The sequence below is a fragment of the Equus przewalskii genome, chromosome 9 (genome assembly GCF_037783145.1).
Source record: "Equus przewalskii isolate Varuska chromosome 9, EquPr2, whole genome shotgun sequence".
NCBI classification, from domain to species: domain Eukaryota; kingdom Metazoa; phylum Chordata; class Mammalia; order Perissodactyla; family Equidae; genus Equus; species Equus przewalskii.
In genome coordinates, this window is record NC_091839.1 from 72916371 (window position 1) to 72934184 (window position 17814).

The following is a 17814-nucleotide window of genomic DNA, read 5'->3' on the forward strand; positions in this document are numbered from 1 at the left end:
AAGCCCTTGGGCAACTTGTGGGCCTGTATAGGCAGGGTACCTGGAACCCCTGCCACTCAGCAAGTGGGGCTGCCTCTGTGGGTCAGGGTGTATGTGAGGGTTGGACCAGCATTGGTGGAGTGTTTGGGGCCTCTGCAGTGGGCTGACTGGGTCCGCTTCAGTGGGTGAGTGCAAGTGCACAAGGCAGTACTGTGTTGATGGGGTGTGTGGCCCTGTGGGTGGTGGGGCCCTGTGGGTATGGGTGAGAGATATGTCAGCTGAATCACACTTATTCTTCTCAAACAGACACATAGGGGATCGACCCCACCTTCCAAAGCCTGAAACAACTGAGTGCTCCGCTGCCTGGTGCCAGCCCCACTCAGCTGAAATCCTGAGAGAACTGACAACAGCCTTGCAGGCCAGAGGCCTACAGCAAGTATAAGCCACTGAGCCTAGCAACCAGCAACACTAGGGGCCTACACACTTAACAGAAAAACTGCAACAGGAATGTGCTATTAGACCTTGCAGGCAACTGTATGTAGTGGGACTCACCACACTTGATAAAGTGACTGAAAGGACCACAGCAGCCATATGCAACTGAGCATTACAACCAGCCAGCCAGGGGAACAGCCTAGCCTCCTCGGGTACCTGCAGCAAAAGCAACCCTGCCACAAAAGAAGGACTCACATAGCTCACACAGGGGATACTCCTGAAACATTGGGACCTGGTGATGAGAGGGAAGCACACTGCTGGGCCTCATAAGCCATCTCTTACACAAGCCCACCTCTCCAAGATTGGGAAACATAGCTGACCTAACTAATTCATAGATATAAGTACAGAGAAAGAGACAAATGAGGAGGTAAAGGAATGTGTTCCTAGTAATGGAATAGGACAAAACACCAGAAAAAGAACTAAACAAAGTAAAGACAAAATCTACCTGACAAAGAGTACAAACTAAGAGTCATAAGGATGCTCACTGGTCTTTGGAGGAGAGTGGATGAACTCAGTGAGAACTTCAACAAAGAATTGGAAAATATTAAAAAAAAAAGAAAAACAGAAATGAAGAACACAATACTGGAAATGAAATCTTCACTAGAGGGACTCAATAGAAGAGTAGATAATACAGAAGGAATGATCAGTGAGCTGGATGAAAGACTAGAGGAAATCACCCAAATGGAACTGAAAAACTGAAAAATAAAAGAAAAAAGAACTAAAAAGGGACCTCTTGGACATCGTAAAGCACACTAACATCTCTATTATAGGTGTCCCATAAGAAGAAGAGAGAGAGAAAGGTGCAGAGAATCTATTTGAAGAAATAATAGCTGAAAAATTTCCTAACCTAAGGAAGGAAACAGACATCCAGGTACAGGAAGTACAGAGAGAACCAAACAAGATAAACCCAAAGAGGCCCACACCAAGATACAGCATAATTAAAGTGTAAAGAATTAAAGTTAAAGAGGGAATCCTAAAAGCTGCAAGAGAAAGACAACAAGTTACAAACAAAGGAAATGCCATAAGGCTATCAGCTTACTTCTCAGCAGAAACCCTACAGGCTAGAAGGGAGTGGCATGATATATATAAAGTGCTAAAAGGAAAAACCTACAGCCAAGAATACTCTACCCAGCAAGGTTATCATTCAGAATGGAAGGAGTGATAAAGAGTTTCCCAGACAAGCAAAAGCTAAGGGAATTTATCACCAAGAAATGAGCCTCACAAGAAATGCTAAAGGGACTTATTTAAGTGGAAAAGAGAAGACCACTTAGGAATAAGAAAGAACAATAGAAAGAAGAAAATTATCAAAAAAAATAAATAAAAGCACTGGTAAAGGCAAATATACAGTAAAGGTAGCAAATCAACCACCTATGAAGCTAATATGACAAAAGTACTAAAATTTTCTATTTCCATGATAAGAGGGTAACAGATGCACATGCACAAAAAAAGAGGTTAGATATGATATCAAAAACATAAAATGTGGGAGGAAGGGAGTAAAAGAGTAGAACTTTTAGCAAGACATCAAACTAAAGGGACCATCAACTTAATATAGATTACTAAATACATAGGTTATTATATATGAACCTCATGGTAATCACAAACCAGAAGCCTATAATAAATAAACAAATAATTAAGAGAAAGGAACCCAAACATAATACTAAAGAAAGCCATTAAACCACAAGGGAAGAGAGCAAGAGAAGAAGAAAGAAACAGAGAACTACTAAAACACCCAGGAAAAAAGTAACAAAATGACAATAAGTACATTCTTATCGGTACCTACTTTACATGTCAATGGACTAACTTCTCCACTCAAAAGGCATAGAATGGCCGATCAGATAAAAAAACAAGACTCATATAGATGCTGCATACAAGAGACACACTTCAGACATAAAGACACTCAAAAACTGAAAATGAAGGGATGGGAAAAGATACTGTATGCAAATGGTAATGCAAAGAAAGCTGGGATAGCAATACTTAGATAAAGTAGACTTTAAAACAAAAACTGTAACAAGAGACAAAGAAGGCTACTACTTAATGATAAAGGGGACAACCCAACAAGAGGATATAACACTTGTAAATATGCACCCAAAATAGGAGCACCTAAATATATAAAGCAATTACTAACAGACATAAAATCAGAAATAGACAGTAAGACAATAGTAAGGGACTTTAACACTCCACTTACACCAATGGATAGATCATCCAAACACAAGATCAATAGAGAAGCACTGGCATTAAATGACACACTAGACCAGATGGACTTAGTAGATATATACAGAACATTCTGTCCCAAAACTGCAAAATAAACATTCTTTTCAAATGCACATGGAACATTCTCCAGGATAGGTCATATATTAGGCCACAAAACAAGACTCAATAAATTTAAGAAGATTGAAATAATACCAAGTTTCTTTTCTGACTACAATAGTATGAAACTAGAAATCAACTACAGGAAGAAAATCAGAAAAGCCACAAATATGTGGAGATAAACAAAATACTACTGAACAGCGATTGAGTCAATGAAGAAATCAAAGGAGAAATCACAAATACCTGGAGACAAGTGAAAATGAAAATAAAACATGCCAAAATTTATTGGATACAGCAAAAGTGGTTCTAAGAGGGAAGTTTCTAGCAATACAGACCTACCTCAACAAACAAGAAAAATCTCATATCAACAATCTAACAGTGCACCTAAAGGAACTGGAAAAAGAAGAACAAACAAAGCCCAAAATCGGTAGAAGGAAGGAAATAATAAAAATTAGAGGAGAAATAAATGAAATAGAGACTAAAAAAAATAGAAAAAATCAATGAAGCTAAACTGTTTCTTTGAAAAGATAAACAAAATTGACAAACCTTTAGCTAGACTTACCAAGAAAAAAAAGAGAGAAGGCTCAAATAAGTAAAATCAGAAATGAAAGAGGAGAAATTATACCAGACATCTCAGAAATACAAAAGAGTATAAGAGAATACTGTGAAAAGCTATATGCCAAGAAATTGAATAATCCAGAAGAAACGGATAAAGTCATAGAATCATACAACCTTCTAAAACTGAATCAAGAAGAAACAGAGAATTTGAATAGGCCAATCACCAATAAGGAGATTGCAATAGTAATAGAAAACCTCCCCAAAAAGCAGAGTCCAGGACCAGACAGCTTTGCTAGTGAATTCTACCAAACATTCAAAGACTTAATACCTATACTTCTCAAACTCTCCCAAAAAATTGAAGAGGAGGGGAAGCTTCTTAAATCATTCTATGAAGCCAACATTACCCTGATACTAAAACTAGAGAAGGACAACACAAAAAAAGAAAATTACAGGCCAATATCACTGATGAACATCGATGCAAAAATCCTCAACAAAATACTAGCAAGTTGAATCCAACAATACATTAAAAAGATCATACACCATGATCAAGTGAGATTTATTTCAGGGATGCAGGGATGGTTCAATGTCCGCAAATCAATCAACATGACACACCACATTAACCAAATGAGGGATAAAAATCACATAATCATTTCAATAGATGCAGAGAAAGCATTTGACAAGATACAGCATCCATGTATGATAAAAACTAAATAAAATGGGTGTAGAAGAAAAGTACCTCAACATAATAAAGGCCATATATGACAAACCCACAGCCAATATCATTCTCAATGGAGAAAAACTCAAAGTGAACAAGAACCAGACAAGCATGCTCATCTTCACCACTATTATTTAACATAGTATTGGAAGTCCTAGCCAGAGCAATCAGGCAAGAAAAAGAAATAAAGGGATCCAAATTGGAAAAGAAGTGAAACCATCACTATTTGCAGATGACATGATTTTATATATAGAAAATTATAAAGAATCCACCAAAAACCTTTTAGTTATAATAAATGAATTTGGTAAAGTTGCAGGATACAAAATCAACATACAAAAATCGGTTGCATTTCTATACACTAACAACAAAGTAGCAGAAAGAAAAGTTCAGAATATAATCCTATTTACATTTGCAACTTAGAGAATAAAATACCTAGGAATAAACTTAACCAAAGAGGTAGAAGACTTGTACACTGAAAACTATAAAATATCGTTGAAAGAAGTTGAAGAAGACACACAAAAAATGGAAAGATGTTCCATGCTTTTGTATTGGAAGAATTAACATAGTTAAAATGGCCATACTTCCTAAAGCAATCTACAGATTCAATGCAATCCCTCTCAAAGTTCCAACAACATTTTTCACAGAAATAGAACAAAGAATCCTAAAACTTGTGTGGAAAAAAAAAAAAAGACTCCAAATGGCCAAAGGATTCCTGAGAAAGAAGAACAAAGCTGGAAGTATCACACTCCCTGATTTCCAAATATACTACAGAGCTATAGTAACCAAAACAGCCTTGTACTGGTACAAAAACAGACATAAAAGATCAATGGAACAGAATGGAAAGACAAGAAATAAACCTACGCATCTCCGGACAGCTAGTTTTCCAACAAGAGAGTCAAGAACATAAAATGGAGAAAGGAAAGTCTCTTCAATGGATGGTGTTGGGAAAAGTGGACAGCCTCATGCAAAAGAGTGAAAGTAGACCATCCTCTTACACCATACACAAAAATAAACTCAAAGTAGATTAAAGACAAATGTGAGATCTGAAACTGTGAAACTTTTAAAAGAAAACATAAGCAGTACACTCTTCGACATCTATCTTAGCAGCATATTTTTAAGTATCATGTCTGGCTGGGCAAGGGAAACAAAAGAAAAATAAACAAATGGGACTACATCAAACTAAAAAGCTTCTGCACAGCAAAGGAAACCATCAACAAAATGAAAATACAACCTAGCAATTGGGAGAAGATGTTTGCACACCATATATCTGATAACGGGATAATATCCAAAATATATCAAGAACTCATACATCTCAACAACAACAAAACTAACAACCCAATTAAAAAATTGGCAAAAGATCTGAACAGACATTTTTCCAAAGATATACAGATGGTCAACAGGCACATGAAAAGATGTTCAACATCACTAACTATCAGGGAAATGCAAATCAAAACTACAATGAGATTTCACCTCACTACCATCAGAATGGCTATGATTAGCAAGACAGGAAACAACAAGTGTTACAGAGGATGTGGAGAAAAGGCAACCCTTGTACACTGCTGATGGGAATGTAAACTTGTGCAGTCACTATGGAAAATAGTAATGAGATTCCTAAGCCAGCTATTCCACTGCTGGGTATTTATCCAAAGATCATGAAAACCTGAATGAGTAAAGCTATATGCACTCCTATGTTCATTGCAGCATTATTCACAGTAGCCAAGACTTGGAAGCAACCCATCAAGGGACTAACAGATAAAGAAGATGTGGTATATACAGACAATGGAATGCTACTCAGCCATAAAAAGGATGAAATCTTGCCATTTGTGAGAAAATGGATGGACCTTGAGGGTATTATGCTAAGTGAAATCAGTCAGAGGGAGAAAGTCAAATACCATATGATCTCACTCAAAAAATAGAAGATAAAAACAACAGCAAACAAACGCATAGAGACAGTGATTGGACTGGTGCTTACCAGAGGGGAAAGGGTGAGGGTGGAGGGCAAAATGGGTGATTAGGCACATGTGTATGGTGATGGATTGTAATTAGTCTTTGGGTGGTGAGCATGGTGTAATCTACACAGAAATCAAAATATAATGATGTACACCAGAAAAAAAAAAAGAGCACTGGGAGCATTTCATGTTCTAATATTTGTCTTTGACCCCATCCCTGACACAGGGCTCCTAAAAGCTTTGTAAATCCCTAAGTGATAAGAGCTCTAGGAGGATTTTTTATTCTAGTCAAGTGACTCTAGATGGGCTTCTGGATGGCTCTGGAATGGCGGGTGGTTTCCAGAAAGACAAAATCATGATAAGAACCTTGCATTTTAATCCCCATCCCTCATCCTGCAGAGAGGAGAGAGAGGCTGGACATGAAGTTAATAATTGATCATGCCTACGTGAGGAAGACCCCTATAGTATGGGCTTTAGAGAGCTTCCAGGTTGCGGATACATTCACACTAGGAGGGTGACACTCCTCAACTCCACAGGACAGAAGCTACTGTGCTCAAGACCATCCTAGACCCCCACCCTACGTGTCTCTTCTTCTGGCCGTTCATCTGTATCCTTTATCATATCCTTTGATAAACTGATAAACATAAGTAAATGTTTCCCTGAGCTCTGTGAGTCACTCTAGCAAATTAATCGAACCTGAGGATGGAGTTGTGGGAAACTGATTTGTAGCCAAGCAGACAGAATCTGTGGGTAACTTGGGGATCTACTACTTGCAATTGGCATCTGAAATGAGATGGGAGACGTCTTGTGGGACTGAACGCTTAACCTGTGGGATCTGACACTTTCTCCAGGTAGATAGTATCATCAGAATTGAGTTAAATTGCAGGACAGCTAGCTCGTATCACAGAGAATTGCTTGGTGTGCGGAAAAACTCCCACATATTTGGCCACCAGAAGTGAAGTGTCAGCTCTGAAAGGTGACACACAGGAAAGAAAGACATTGTAGGGAAGAACTGGGTTTTTCCCAACACAGGAGGAGAACTATAGGTTTTTCCTTTATACATATGAATATCTCAATACATTCTAAAAAAAAAATTGACAAATACAACGTCTGTTCCTGGCAAAAACTCTCAGTAGACTAAGAATAGAAAGGAACTTCCTCAATGTGATAAAAGGCACCTAGGGAAAACCTATGGCTAACATTTTACTTAACAGAGAAAGACTGACAGACTACTTGCCAAAGCTGTTGGACTGCTTTGCAGTCGTCCAGCATCGTATGAGAGTTACAGTTCCTCCACAACCTTGCCAACACTTGGTAATGTCAGTCTTTTTAAATTTTAGCCATTCTAATAGGGGTACGATGTTATCTCCTTGTGGTTTTAATTTCCATTTCCCTAATCTTGAAAAAAGGACAAAAGATTTGAGAGATATACTAATGGCAAATAAACACAAGAGAAGGTGCTTAACATCATTAGTCATAATTGAAATCATTCAATACGTATTTTTTTTTCAGACTGGCGTCTTTTAATTTGCAATATGCACTTAAGATTCATCCATGCCTTTTCATAGTTTGATAGCTCATTTCTTTTTATTGTTAAATGATATTCCATTGTATGGTTATACCACAGTTTATTTTTTCATTTACCTATTGAAGGGCATCTTGGTTGCTTCCAGCTTTGGGAAATTATAAATAAAGCTGCTGTAAACATTCACATGTAGGTTTTTGTATGGATATAAGTTTTTGAATCAGTTGGATAAATACCTAGGAGTGCAATTGCTGGATCATATAGTAAGACTATGTCCAGTTCTATAAAAAACTGGCAAACTTTCTTCCATAGTGGATTTAATATATATTTTGTTGCTGTTATTATTGAATTCTAAGTACTTTTAATTTTGTTTTCCTCTTATACCCATTGCTATTTAAAAATATCTTTAATATTACAAATATGTGGATTAAAATTTTTTTCTTTTTGTTATTAATTTTTTTAAATTGGATTGGTGAGAGAACAGGATGTTTCTTTGAAATTTGTTGAGATGTGTTTTACAAAATAGCACATGATGAATTTTTATGAATGATACATGTGTGATTGAGAAGAATATATATATATTCTAATTGTTTGGTACAGAATCTTATGTATGTTGTTGAATCGAGTTTAGTACTTACGTGTTTCAATTTCTATATGCTTACTAATTTTTAAAATCCATGTAGTCTATCAATAATTGAAAGATGTATTTTGAAACCCGATAGTACAGGGTAAATTTTTAGGATCTCTTTGATATCTGGCACTTCTTGTTTTATATGATTTCAAGCTATTTTAATTGGTGCATACTAGTTGGGAATAGTTAGATTTTCTGAGTGAGCTGAGCCTTTTATCATTATATAGTGAACCTATCTTTTTTGAATGATTATTTTTTTCCTTAATATCTATTTGGATCAATAATATAACCAGTCCAGCTTTCTCTTTGTTAGTATTTGACTGATATATCTTTTTCTATCCATTTACTTTGAAACATTTCATGTCTTTATGTTTAATCTGCCAAGTAAATAGCCTAGAGGTGGGCTTTTTGTCACCTGATCTGAAAATTTCTATAGAAATTTAGTCAATTTGTAATTTTTGTGGCTATGTACATATTTGGATATTTCTTCTATTATTTGATTTTGATTTCCATTTATGTTGCTCTCTCTTTGCTCTGGTGTTGTTGCTTAACTTTCTTTCCTTTTATTTTGAAACTATTGAATTTCATTTTGTCTATTCCATTTTTCCCATTATCAGTTTAGAATTTATACACTCTACTTCAGTCCTTTTAGTGGATACCCTTAAGACTTCACTGTGCATATGGCCTTACACAGAAGGTCTCAGGTCCAAGGCTCAGTATAAATTGCTCTACGGCCATATGCAAGTGCCTGATGGTTACTGTTCACTTCCTCAGCTCAGGTCCCAATTTATATTATCACCCTGAACGAGTTATGGCACTTTATTTGCATATGTTTCTCTTTTTAATTGTGTAGGGATGACTTATGAAGGTGAATATGGGATCTTGCCAATTCCCTTAAGCATTTGACACCATTCAGAAGAATATTTACTCTGAAACAAGTGAAAAATCAAGCAATATTACCTCTGAAAAGTAGACATGCAGTAGTGCCTTCCTGTAATGTTTCATTTGCTACAGGTAGTTTATTAGGGACTGGCTCTTGGGCAAGCCCCCCAAGCTGCTAGGGCTAGAAGCAATTGATAGATGCTTTATTGCATGACCTTTGTACCCCTTTCAGTTAATCCACTATAAGCATTCTTGAGGAAAGAGGACTACAAAACCTTGAATTTTCTTCCTGTTAATATTCATAGTGTAAATTCATATTCTCTCGTATAATCGTATTAATTATTATTTTCAAAACAGTGTTAAATAATTATGGTGATGATGAACATCATTGACTTGTTCCTGATTCTAACAAAAATGCTTCTAGGATTATCATTGATAAACATGATGTTGGCTTTTGGTTTGAAATATATGTATAAAATATTTATTGTTTTGTAAGTCAAGGATCTATTCTTGATCTATTCCTGTGAACCTTGTCTACTTTTTTATATTATTCATTCATTCATTTATTCATTAGTCATTTATTTATTGTGGTAAGAACATTTAACATGAGGTCTACCCTTTTAACAAACTTTTAAGTGTACAATACAATATTGGTAACTATAGGCACAGTGTAGTATGGAAGATCTCTAGAACTTATTCATCATGTATTACTGAAACTTTATATGCCCATTAAATATCAGTTCTGTTTTTCCCCTTACCCCAGTCCCTGGCAATTCTACCATTCTACTCTTTGCTTCTATAAGTTTGACTCTTCTAGATACCTCCTATAAGTGGAATCATATGGTATTTGTCCTTCTGTGACTCACATTTCACTTAGCATGATGTCCTCCAGATTTATCCATGTTGTCAGATATTGCAGGGTTTCCTTCTCTTTAGAGGCTGAATAATATTTTATTGTATGTACATTCCATTTTCTTAATGCATCCAGGACCAGTTGATTTCATTTGTGAATTGTACTAAATATTTAAAGAGGAATTAATGCCAATCCTTCTCAAACACTTTCTAAAAAACTGAAGAGGAGGGAATAGTTCCAAACTCATTTTATGAGACCAGCATTACTCTGATACCAAAGCCAGACAAAGACACTACAAGAAAAGAAAACTACATGCCAATATCCCTGATGACCATAGATGCAAAAATCCTCAACAAAACACTAGCAAACTGAGTTCAACAACACATGAAAAGACTCACACGTCATGCCCAAATGGGATTTATCCCTGGGACACAAGGATGGTTCCACATATGCAAATCAATTACCATAATGTGATACACTATATTGACAGAATGAAGAATGAAAACCATATGATCATCTCAATAGATGCAGAAAAACATTTGACAAAATTCACCACCCTTTCATGATAAAAACTCTTAACAAACTAGGTACAGAAGGAAATTACCTCTACATGATAAAGGCCATATGTGAAAAGCCCACGGCTAACATCTTATTCAACAGTGAAGAACTGAAAGCTTTTTCTTCAAGATAGGGAATGAGGCAAGGTACCCACTCTGGCCACTTCTATTCAACATAGTACTGGAAGTCCTAGTCAGGGCAAATAGGCTCTTAAGTGTCTTTATACTCCTTGCTAAGGATGCAGAATAATGTAATTTTCCACATGGAAATCTTGTGTGTTTAAAAGCTAAGAAATTCTGGAGAGGGCTTGAATCAATTACTGAGATCTCACACTGTGACCCAACTTTGTATTTCCTACTAAGGACATAGGGGCTTCTTGTATGTTGCCCAGAGCAAAAAAGGTTTAGAATATTTTTATAACAGGTAGTTCCCAAAAGCATTATTAGGGCCAATAGAATTTCTCATCTTTTATTTCCTATGACGATCATCTCCAATGTTCTACTCTTGAAGATAGTAAATTACTATCATTCTTAAGTTGGCCAAAATATCCTATCACTCTCTCAAGCAAATACTTTATAATTTAAATCACATGCAAACGTATCATTACCTTTTGGCACGCCCAGCATCTATTTCCTCTGACTCTCTTGTTTCGCTCTCTATTCACCTATGATCTCTCACTAAGGTGGCATGTAAAGATTTCTAAAAGTAAATATAGAATCCATTGAAGATTTTATTAGTCCTAGCTAGTAAAAATAAAGCAGTTTTAAATAAAACTTCTACATTATCTGGTTCCATAAATTTTGTTTTCTGACATACAAAATCAAATTTTAGGTGTATGCTATTTAGCAGAAGGTTGTGTTACACCAGCCTGTATATCTTACAAGGCTCATAATCACATTAAATGTGGCATGTGGAAGGTGAGTACTTCACAGCAGCAACCAGTCCTTTTGAACATCTGTGTCTGAAAAGAGAAAAAGCAAAAACTAGAAGTTCTGAAATTAAAGTTCTCTAAAATTCCTTATTTGTAACCTGATTTTATTTTAATAGTAATATTTGTTTTGAAAATTCAAAACTTGAGAGCATCCCCCCAATAATACAAGTGATGTACCCACCTCTATATTAGTTGTAATTATCAGGAGATTTTATATGAAAAAATGAAAGATTTTGTGAACTTATGAGTTGCAGTCCAATCTCATTTTCTCAGTGTATAAAGGCTGGAATACAGAGTCATTTTTAGTGAGGGCTCGTCAACAATCTCCAAATATTCGGTATGTTGGGAAGAAAAATTGCTCTATATTTAGCAGTTATAAGTTTAAAGCCCGGTTTTGCTGCTTACCAGCAATTTCTGGTAAGGCTATATGACCTTCCTCATGCTTAAATTTCCCTCATTTGTAAATGTGGATGATGATAACTATCCTTCAAGATAGATTTAAAACATAATAATATATGTATAATGCCTTTGACATAAGGCCTTTTAAGGCACTGAAAAATGGGGTTATTATTTTTATGTGGCTACGGTATCTGAGGTTGCTTATGCATTCTTTGGTTTGTATTACTCTTGGTAGATTTGGCATCTTTATACATGCAATGCCAGAGCTGAAAAATATCTTAGAGGGGCTGGCCTGGTGGTGTAGCGGTTAAGTTCACCCACTCCGCTTTGGCGGCGAGGGGTTCACCGGTTTGTATCCTGGGTGTGGACCTGCACACTGCTTATCAAGCTGTGCTGTAACAAGCATCCTACATATAAAATAGAAGAAGATGGGCATGGATGTTCACTCAGGGCCAATCTTCCTCAGCAAAAAATGAATAAATAAATAAAGACCTTAGAGATTATCACTAACTCCTTAATTTTATACATATAAGAGAACCATCACCATCATATTAAGAGTTATCCATGGTCACACAGTAAATTGATAGCACAGCTAGTATTAGAACTCAAATCCCTTATTCTAATTTTTGCATTTTTTCTACCTCATTGCCTGTACATTTTTCTAGTTTACCTATGGAGGCAAAAAAAAAAAAAAAAATGATGTGATTAACTTTTTCCCATCAAAACTTCTACTCTTCCTACCCTGTAGAATTGTGTTCAGGTCACCCAGCAGGGACAGTTGGCTCTTACCTGGAGGATGGTTTTGTGTTTGTTTAATTGTCTTGTGCATTGTGGTCAGTTGCAGCTGAACAGTTGCATTTTGTGATGATTTTCCCAGTGTTACTTTATCTTAAAATTTTAGTTTGGAAGAATTTAAACTGCCATGCAATATTAAGACCAACATATCCTTTAGCATTCTATTGAACAATTCTAAGTTTTTCTATCAGCATTTGTGATGGTCAATTTGTTTAAACTCCATTTTGACTCAAAATCATGAGAAAATCGGTGCTTTTGTCAAAAGTGTTTAGTGGGGCTCATCTGGTGGCAACATTTTTTATCACTGTAGGTTTGATTTCATAAACTTAATCCTGCATTGAAAATACAGTTTGAATGTCTTTTTACTGGAGGAATCACATTATGTGTTACTTTGAGGATTACAAAATGGTTTTCATTAGAACTCCATTTTTGATTCCCAAAGACCTTGCAATTCTGATTTGGGATTGTATGTAAGATTCCCCATTTGTGGTTTCTAACTCACTGCACCATTGACAGTATCTCAGTTTGAGAAAAGATTAGTGCATATGGACTTCTTCTGAAGGAGACATTTTGTAAGTTAGACAATCTTTCCTCATTTGTAAAGACAGATGCTCTGAGAGATTGATTGTAGCTGTCCTTCTATATCTCTCTGTGTGATCATTAGAACTGGAATTCTGGAAATATCTAAAATCAGATGAGTGAAAGAGTGTAAACTACACCTTACCAGTTTAAATGGGTGACTCTTCTAACTCAATTATTTATCTATAGTAAATGAGAAAAGGAACTATACTAAATTAAAAAACAAACAAATTTAAGTTTATTAGAAAAATAAAAGCTAAAGAAATTAGTATTACCAGATTCAAAACATGAGGATAACTGAGACTCAAAGAAAATTCAAACCTACCTTCAATAGTCTGGATTACATTTTGCTCACTAACCTTGATTTTGCATCCTCCGTCTCCAATGTATTATTGAACAAACACTAGTTGTCTCTTAGAAGGGCACAATGTCAGTATAAAATTTGCTTACTTCCCTAATAGAATCACTGATAGAATTAAAAACTAGTTTTCTAGTAACTATTAAGAACATTAATAAACGACAAAATTGCAAATCATTGCAACCAAAATAAGTTTCCATGAGAACAAATCCAAAAGGAGTTTGATAAAATGAAGAAATTCATTAATGGGCTTTTTTTAACACTCAACGTTTAGTCCCTGAGCTGATGACATATTCCATTTATATGAGCAAATGTATGGTAGATTATTAAACCATTTTTAAGAACTGTCTGCCAGCAAATGATACATTAATCTCATTTAATTCTCACATAACACTCAGTGATAAGTACTATTATTCCATTTTACACATAAAGAAACAGACTCAAAGAAGTTAAAACACTTGCTCAATTTTGTGCATTTAGGATTTGAGCAAAGTCTAATGGACTTTACAGCCTGAAGTGTAAAGGTTTGAATTTGTATGTGTGAAGATAGAAAATAATTGTGATAGTAGATTTAAGAAAATTTTAAATGAAAACATTTGGAAGATATTTCATAATTAATTCCCCCAAATTGCTTTTTGATCCTGCATATCCTTTTTGGTTTTTTTTTCTCTCATAGGCGAGCTTCTAGATTCTAGAAAGAGTCCTCTCTGGTGGTGTTTCTACTTCCTCATCTCCTGTTTACTCCTCAGCTCACTGCATCTGGCCTTTGTTTTGACCATTGCTTGAAACTGCTTTGTCTACAGATGAACAATGATCTTTAATTGCTGAATTCTACAGACCCTTTTCAATCCTTGCCTTACTTGACTTAACCCTTATAATCCAAGCTTCCTCTGGCTTCACCAGGATATAGATGTCAATCAGTTACATTCACAGGAATAACTTATATTTTGTTTTTCTACATCCAGCATCCCTTCTCCTTTATTCTGCTAAGAGCAAAGCTATTCCTTTTGGGGAACAGCTTCTCCCTGACTCCATTGACGTGGGGAGGGGAGTTTACCCAGTCAGACAATCGCAGTGTTTAGTAGAAGTGGCCAATCTGAGTGAATTGATGATTTCCCTGGGATTACTAAATAATGAAGTAGGAAGAGAAATACCTAATTTTTTGTCCAGGTCACTAAACTGGAATGAAAGCCTAGATCTGCCAGAAGCCATCTATTCCCACCCACTTCCAAACAGAACGCATACATACAAGCACATGCTCACACTCATAGTATGTGGAGGAAGCCCTTTGAAGATAAAGAGAATGAAACCAACATATACAGAAAGCTGCAAATAGAGTTGGAGGGAAAGAAATGTGCTCTGACAGCAGTAAATGAGTCTCTGAATCCTTTCCTGTCCATTCTAGGTTTGTGAGCCACAAAGCTTGTGTTTGCTTAAGCTTGCTGCAGTTAGATGTCTGTCACTTGCTTTTTGTGTGTGTGTGTGAGGGAGATTGGTGCAGAGCTAACATGTGTTTTGTACATCTATTTTGTACATGGGACGCCACCACAGCATGGCTTAATGAGCAGTACATAGGTCTGCACCTGGGATCCACCAAAGCCAAGTGTGCAAACTTAACCACTACTCCGCCGGGCCAGCCCCTGTCCCTTGCATTTTTAAAGAGACAACTTACCTACCTAGTGCTTTCTGCTACTGGTATCCTCTTTAGACCCCTGATGTCTGTGTGAAGATGACATCCCCAAATGTCCTAGGGCAGGAGAGCTGCTGAAAATGATGTCCCACAGCCGTACTGTGATTTGTGAAGAAGTAGGAGAATCTTCTTGGCTCTTTCTCACTTTGTTATCTGGACTTGGAAAGCAACACAGCTGGTCCTCCATGTTTCAGAGTTCCTAATGAGAAAACTTCTTTGGCTTCTGTAGCTGCCTCTCTTTTGATAAGGTGCATATGTGAAGAAAGGCCTCTCTTCTTTAGCCAAAAGCCTTTGGATTAACCTTCTTATATGCCTCCCTACCAGCTCCTCAGACAATCCTGCACACGTCTGAGACCTGGCCCTGCTATGCACAGTTTCCTCTTTCCTCCTTGGAACGATTGTCCCTTAGCTTATGTGTCACACTTGGTTTTATCTCTTTGCTCTCTGGTTGTCCTTCGCGGTCTTCACTGTAGGCTGCTCTTCTCTACTTTCCCTTTAAAGGGTGTTGTCCCAGGGCTCTGTGTCTCTAATCCATTTCCCTTCCTACTTGGCCTCCTTTACAGGCAACCCCTCCTGCCCTATGTCATCAGATATTACTGATAAACTAGTAACTTTCAACCTTTTATCTACAACCCAAATCTCTGTGCTGAGGTCCCGACTCTTACATGTACCTACTTGCTGCATACATATTACACCCTGGATAGTCCATGAGTATCTTAATTCTACCCCATTAAAAGTGACCTCATCATTTTCTTTCCCTGAAATCCTCTCTCCCACCACTAATCATTGCCATTTATCTGGTTGCCCCCTCCCAAAAACAGTAGGGGACACATCTGGATTTTCTTTTCCCCTCCGAATCCATGGTCTATCAGTCTCTAAAATGTGTCCTTCTATCTCCTCAGTATTCTTCAGCATGTTAAGAAAGGTGGGTGGTGTGGGAGAAAGAGAACGTAGACCTCTTTCCCTTACATTTTCAAATCCAATTTTCTGAATTGGTTTTCTTTTTAGTAAGCAAGGATTTATATTTGGATCTTTAATGTCTCTCAGATTTTTGCTATAATACATAATCTTCCACTTGTTACATGAGAACTCTATAATTTTAAGACGTATCTTCCAGATTCCATCATTTTATTTTATTTTTACCCTTTTTTTCTTAACATCCTGGGAAAATTTTTCCAAAGCTTTTCCTAAATGCTTACACAACCACTTAATATATGGCTTTCAATGTCTTAAAAATAAGTACTCTTCTGACCAAACTGACCTCCCACCCTGCACAGAGGACATGAGTGTGAACCAGAGGCCCATCCCAAGCATATAAGTGTTGGTTATGGTGGTTATAGTTCTCTTCCTATCTTTCCCCTCACCCACCATTTTTATAGGATAAGAAGATAGGGCAAAGAAGACCCAGTTTATTATTTAACTGTGTTTTGTCATTCTAACAAAAGCCTTTTATTTACACAGAGAAGCAAAATAGAAATAATATAAGACATTCCAGAATGGTAAAGAAAAGATTAGAGGAAATAAAAACATTCTTTCAGTTTAGGATACTTAATTTCATTATTTTGGTTTATGAGGCATGGTCTTGTGGTCTATGAACACGGGACAGGGAATCGGGAAATTTCCTTGGCTAATACTGGCTCTGAAAACTAACTCTGTGGGTGGCCATGGACAAATTGCCTAATACCTCCATTTCACTTGTCTCATGACTTCCAGTGGACGTGGAGATTGTAAATTTGAGTGACAATTCAGCTAAATAAATAATGCACTAAGGTTTAGTTTGGAATCTAAGAAATGCTGATTTCTTTAGAATCATAGTATATTTAATTTGTTATTGATAGGTCACCTAAAATATCACAAAATGAATGGGAAGATGAACACTATGCAAATACTCATTAAAAACATCCTGAAATGCTGAAGGAAACTCCCTAGCGTTAAATGGTTTCTTTTGTGATAGAAAACTTTTACTTCAGGGAATAGACATTGACTTGCATTGGTTTCTTAATTTTAGTGGATGCCATAGTGTTCTTGGGCTATTTGATCAGGCTTGATTTTCTCAGTCCGATATTTCTGAGGGCAAAATGTGATCTGCTCAATAAAGTAAGTATATCTTCTAAAGCCAGATGAGTGCCTTCCAGTAAGTACATTAACATTCAATGTGTTATATTTTACCAGAGGTGAAACAGTTATACTCTGAAGGTTTTTACCCCAGGGCACAAGAGAATGCCAAAAATCTCAACCACTACACATAGGTTGGTAATAAGATCATTAAGCCCAATGGAGTCTGCCTCAGTTTGCACCATTGCTGCATACACATATTATGGATATGTCTAATAGGCATCTCCATTTGTGATGATGACTAATTTATTTATTTCATCCTCAGTATTGCGTATGTTTTCTCTCTACCTCTCCCTATATTTTTCTCATATTTGGTGGGCTATATTTTCTTGAAGTCTCTAGTTATCTGAACTCAACCATGGAATTCTGGATTTTTGAATATTTTGGATTGTGTAGTTGATACAAGTAAGCACTCATTTTTATTGGGTGAATATATAGAAATGAATTTGCTGGGTCTTATGTTAGGCACATGTTTGGTGTAAAACTACCAGTTTTCCA